The following is a 6338-nucleotide window of genomic DNA, read 5'->3' on the forward strand; positions in this document are numbered from 1 at the left end:
CTTAACAATTAAAAATATCAATATATATAAATATACATTTGATTAAAATTTTATTTAGCTTAAATATCTTAACTACTTAATCATTGAAAAATACTAAAAAATAAATTTAATTAAAAAAATGTACAATACTCGTTTTCTCATGTTGTTTACCCGAAAACGGACTACCTGATGATGTGGCAGGATTGATCTACACGTGGGAAACACATGGCGGTTTTGAGTGAGCATATCCTCCTCGACCCTCGACTAGGAGATCATTGGCTTATCAAGTATCATAATCATAGGCGACAATCCTGGTCGCATATATTCAGTTATTTCCTTCAAATATGCAATCTTGTAATTACGTATTAATTGTAATTTTTATTATTATTTAGATACGCATGTATTAAGTGTAATTAAGGCCCATTGGCCCATGTAAACCTCCTTGAGCCTATAAATAAGAATCAAATGGCTCAAGAGGGGGGACTTTTTCCTTTTCCAACATTTGGCTTGAGAACGCTTGAGCTAAGAGATTCTAAGAGAGAAAAAGAGTGTTGTTATCCATCACAATTGTATTTATCTGAGATCTAGTGAAACTCGTGAACCCTAGTTCATTGATCAATGTTCTTAGAATACTACATCAATGAGAACACTAAGTGGAAGTAGGTTGTTACTATTGGGGTCAAACCACTATAATTTTTTTGTGTCGTTTATCTTTTTATCTGGAGTTCTTCTCATTTTCATCTTACTTTATATCGTTTATCTGACTCCGTGTCGTTGACCAATTCGAGGGTCAATATTTCGGTGCTTTCATTGAGAGACGAACTCAAGACTTCTAATAAAATCAAATGGTGAAAACATCCAGAAAAGACAGGACAAACTAATGGTGCTGCATCCACCTAGCCTCCTCCACAAAATGTGGCTGAAGATGAACCAAAGTTGGATTTCGAAGAGGAGGAGATGGATTTTTGAGACCTTGAGGACAACACTGATTGTGTTGTAGGAGGAGTTAGCGAATCTGAGGGCTAATCAGAAGAATGTGGCTGAGACGATGGCGTTGCAACAGAGGGAAATTGACCATCAACGTCAAGAGTTGAATGAGCAGCAGGTTGACATGGACCGTCGACAGAGAGATTCCACTGCCACCCTGGAAGTAGCCATTCAGTTGGCCCGGGGATAACCTGCACCAACTTCTCAACTGGATCAACCACCAAGTGCACCACCATAACAAGGCCCAAACTCAAGTCATCCACCTCAACCGGCAAGTCCTCTAAGGCTGGAGCAACCTCCTGCTGCTCAACAGGATATTCCATTTCAAGATCCAGAGCAGCAGCCACCTCCTTGTGCTGGTCGAGATAATCCCAAGCGTCAAAGGCAGAATAGGGCGGGGCAGCCTCCCCGAAGCCTAGATGCTAAACTGCTGAGGAACCGAATCCTCCAAGCAGGGGACAGCGTCCTTCTGCTAACAGAAGGCATGTTGTGTCTAGCTCTGCATTCAGGGGCCCCCCAAGACATAATAATGCCCGGGGACCCACAGACCAATGCAGGCCTCCCCCTGACGCTCGAGAGGTACTAGCAAGAGGAGGGAATAGTGTGACCAGTAGGTCACACCATAGCCAATCACGTATTAGGGATGATCATGATTACAACGAAGTTGATTATGGCAGGGGAAATGCTGGTCAAGGGCAAGGAGAGAAAGGTGGAGAAAGGAAGCCCTCACCAAGGGAAAATAGGCCTGTGAGCCAGAATGCTGGGGGGCAGCGTAGGCAACATAATGTCTTTGATCGGTTGGGCGCTAGCGAGCAAAGGCGTAGAGATGAGGAATTGAGGGATGTGCTCAACGATTAGCGGGAAAGGCACGATGAGTACACTCCTCCAGCACCGGTCGCCCCAGCGATGCCAGACGCAGTACAGGCCTAGATCGATACGCTGAATCAAGCCGCCCAGTAGCTAGTTGGGAGCTGAACATCCCACATCGAGTATGATCGGAGAAGAGGCACTCCATTCATACAAGGAATAGCAATGGTAGAAACCCCAAGAAAATTTAAGATTCCGATATTTCCTAACTTTGATGGATATGGGGACCGAGATGGACATCTAGAAGGTGTCGGATGATGCTCGCTGAAGAATCTTTCCGGCCACCTTATCCGACACTGTTCAGGAATGGTTTTTCAAATTTTTTCCTGCTAGCATAGTGTCATGGGAGATGTTCATAAAGCAGCTTTACGGGTAATTCTACGCTGGTTGAGTACATCCGACTGAAGCCAACCAACTAGTCGAGATACGCCAGAAGGAGGGAGAGTCCTTAAAGGAATATGTCCAACGTTTTATGTGAGTGGTTGCTGGAGCTAAGACGGTTGGCGGTGAGGGAAAAATGATGGCACTTACTGCTGGAGTGCAACGCCACTCACCCCTCTGGAATAGTTTAAGAAAGAACGGGGTGAAAGTACCCAAGAATTCCTGGATCGAGCAGACTGGTATATCAAGCTCGAAGAAGCGATTACTAATGAAGGGAAGTTGCCTGCAAGAGACAAGGGACCAAAGGAAGATCCCGCCAAAGTCGCCAATGGGTCAGATAAACCCAACGGCAACGACAAAAACAACGGGAAAATGGTGGAAAAAGGGCAAACAACGAGCCATCGACGTTTGAGAATAAGCGCCCTAAGGGTAACAGATACGACCCAAGATTCACCAATTACACGACCCTAGTCGAAAGTAGGGCAGAGGTGTACCAGGCGACTAGCACCAATGTCCCTTACAAGCGACCAGCACCGACTGAGTTTTGTCGTTTTCACAACGACTATGGTCATGACACCAATGAGTGCAACCAGTTGAAAGATGAAATCAAGTTCCTTATCAGACAAGGACAAGTAAGGAGATATGTACAAGCCACTTGAGGTTCTCAATGAGAGGCTCAATAAGGCAATGAGTAGGCACATGTACGCCAATGCCCGCCCCCTTTACAACCAGCTCCTGTGGCGGGTACATTGCTAACCATCTGTGGCAGCCCACACCTAGCAGGAGATAGTTGGAAGACAAGGGAGCGATACGTCCGAACCCTATGCCACGACCAAGACATTGAAATGTTGAATGTGGAGGAGCGAACTCCCAAGAAAGCTCGAACAGAGGAAGAACTGATAACTTTCTCTGAGCTTCATGTTCGGTTCCCTCATTCGAACCCTCTGGTCGTGGATATCCAAATCGCCAATATGATGGTTAAGTGGGTGTTAGTGGACACATGGAGCTCAATAAATATTCTGTACAAGTCTTCGCTTGAAAGGATGAAGTTGTCAGTGAAGGATTTGGAGCCATGCAACCAAACCATTTATGGTTTTTCTGGCGAAGGGCTCGCGCCAACATGGTCGATCAGGCTTCCGGTTACGACAGGAACTGCACCTATGAATAGGACATTACTCACTACTTTTATAGTAGTTGATTGTCCTTCTGCATATAATGTTGTGATTGGAAGGCCTATTCTAGTCGACCTGCAAGCCCTAACCTCGGTCTGGAACCTTACCATGAAGTTTTCAACTGACGCGGGGATAAGACGCATGTTGGGAAACCAACGAGAAGCGAGGGAATGCTACAATTCCTCAATTACTAAAGCAAAAATGGGTGGATCGAGGCAAGGAGTCGAAAAATGGTTGCAATTGGCCAATGAGATACAAGCTCAATCAGGTGACCACGTCGCCAAATAAGGTGTTTCCCAAAGTGAGGATAGGGATTTAGATCCTCACTTTGGGGATTTTGAGGAAGATGTGGGACCAGTTGAGGACCTTGAGGAGGTCAAACTCGATGAGTCAGATCCGACCAGGGTTGTGAAAGTCGGTATAAACTTAGAGACAACAACGAAATAAAAACGGGTGTAATTTTTGAAGAAGAACCAGGAAGTCTTTGCTTGCTCGCACAAAGATATGGTTGGGATTGACCCAGCAATTATCAGCCATTTCTTGAACATAGATCAAAGTTTTCCACTAGTACAACAAAAAAGAAGGCTGCTCGACAAAGATAGATCGATAGCTTTAAAAGAAGAAGTCAAGAAGCTAAAGGAGAAAGGATTCATCAGGGTAGCATTTTATCCATCATGGGTCTCTAATCCCGTATTGGTTCCCAAGCAAAATTGCAAGTGGAGAACATGCGTGGATTTCACAGACCTTAATAAAGCATGCCCAAAGGATTGTTTCCCACTCCCAAGGATCGACCAGTTAGTCGATGCCACTTCAGGGGAGATCCTATCATTCATGGATGCATACTCTGGGTATAATCAGATCAGTATGCACCCACCTGATGAGGATTACACTAGCTTTTAGACCGATACAGGGCTTTACTATTACAAAGTAATGCCTTTCGATTTGAAAAACGCTGGTGCGACTTGCCAGCGACTAGTCAATCACATGTTCAAAGAGTTGATCGGTGTAAACATGGAAGTATATGTTGACGACATGCTGGTTAAGTTGAAGAAGGCAGAAGAACACATCGGGGACCTGCAAGAGTGCTTCAACGTCTTAAACAAGTATCAGATGAAGCTGAATCCCCTTAAGTGTTCCTTCGGAGTTGGATCAGGGAAATTCTTAGGATTTATAGTGAACTCATGAGGTATCAAAGCTAATCCCGAAAAAATCAAGGCCCTGGTCGAGATGAAGTCACCAACAGAGATAAAAGATGTTCAAAGCTTAACTGGGAGGATTGCCGCTTTAAGTAGATTCATCTCCAAATCTACAGAAAAGTGTGTCCCGTTTTTTAATCTACTTAGGGGCAATAAGAAATTCGAGTGGACGGAAGAATGCGAGCAGGCTTTCCAGGCCGTAAAGTCTCATATGTTGACACCACTGATCTTATCCAAGCCAGTTGAAAGGAAAACTTTGATCATCTATTTGGCGATCACAGAATATGCCGCTAGTGTTGTCCTGGTAAGAGAGGAGGAACATGTGCAAAAAGTTGTGTATTATATAAGCAAAAGGCTAATAGGAGCAGAACTGCGATAACCGCCCATTGAGAAATTAGCCTACTGCTTAATCTTAGCCTTCAAAAAGTTGCGACCGTACTTCCAAGCTCACCCCATCACAGTACTCACCGACCAGCCACTACGACAAATCTTGCACAAACCAGAAGCCGCTGGTCGATTATTGAAATCGGAAGTTGAACATGGACAGTTCGATATTTCTTACTTGCCACGAGCAGCAGTGAAGGGACAATTTCTAGTAGATTTTGTTGCAGAATTTACTGGGCTCTAGGACATTGAGCCGCCAGACGAGCCTAAACCTCAAAGCCAAAATTGTTGGTTTTAATATATCAAATCAGAGATTATATGCAGCGGAACAACAATCAAAATTGTTAATTTAACCCCACAAGATTTCTAGATCTACTTCTTCACATACATATATATTGAATCAAAGAGATGAATAGAAAATTACCTCAAGTCCTTCCTTGCTGCTATCTTTTTGTACGGAAAAAATCCTTGAGATCTCACACCAAGATCTTCCAAAATGTTCTCAGCACACAAAGAACGAATGTGGGCTCGCTATACAAAACAATAGGCAAAATCTATTTATCAGATGTTCTCAACACATGAGATTTGATAAAGTTTGGACCTAAGTTTGTGAAGAACAGTGACCTATGCTTGTATCACTGTTCTCTTTCTCTCAAGGAGATTTCACGATATGTTTTCTATCTCTGAAAAACTAATCTCATATATTTAATATGTCCAATATATTAAAAATAAAATATTAGTTATTTAAAAAAAATTTAAAAATAACTAATTAGTTATCAGATTTTGTTTAAATAATAATATTTTAATCATATTACAATATCTCATTATTTATTTAATATTTAAATAACTAAAATTGTGGAACAAAGAAACTTCTAGAAGCATCTTGTGCATGTAGCACAATGACTGTGCACTGTGCTACACGTGTACTGCATGCCAAGGAAGGCATGTGATTGTTCCCAATTTTTATTATTATTTAAATACCAATCATCCCAAAAATAAATTAATTCAAAATTAATTATATTTTTGCTAAATCAAATAATTAATTAATTCTCAATTAATTAACGACACATGGTTATACAATAATTAAGTTTAGTGCACAGAAAAATATTTTGCTTATCAAATAAGTCATTTTGCCCATTTTTGTATTTATCTTTGTCAATGTTTGTTTGAGCAATTTCGGGGACCATGGACCTATAACATTAAGCTCCAATAAATTAAAACTAAATAATTAAACTCTTTAATCATAATAGTAAATTTATTAATTATGATATTTCTCCACTATAAATTTAGAATTGAATTCTTTATGCTATAGATATACTTTTACAGAAATCTTATTTTAAGTTGTCCATTGATATAACCATCTTACAATTGT

Source organism: Humulus lupulus, chromosome 9, assembly GCF_963169125.1.
Source record: "Humulus lupulus chromosome 9, drHumLupu1.1, whole genome shotgun sequence".
Taxonomy (NCBI): domain Eukaryota; kingdom Viridiplantae; phylum Streptophyta; class Magnoliopsida; order Rosales; family Cannabaceae; genus Humulus; species Humulus lupulus.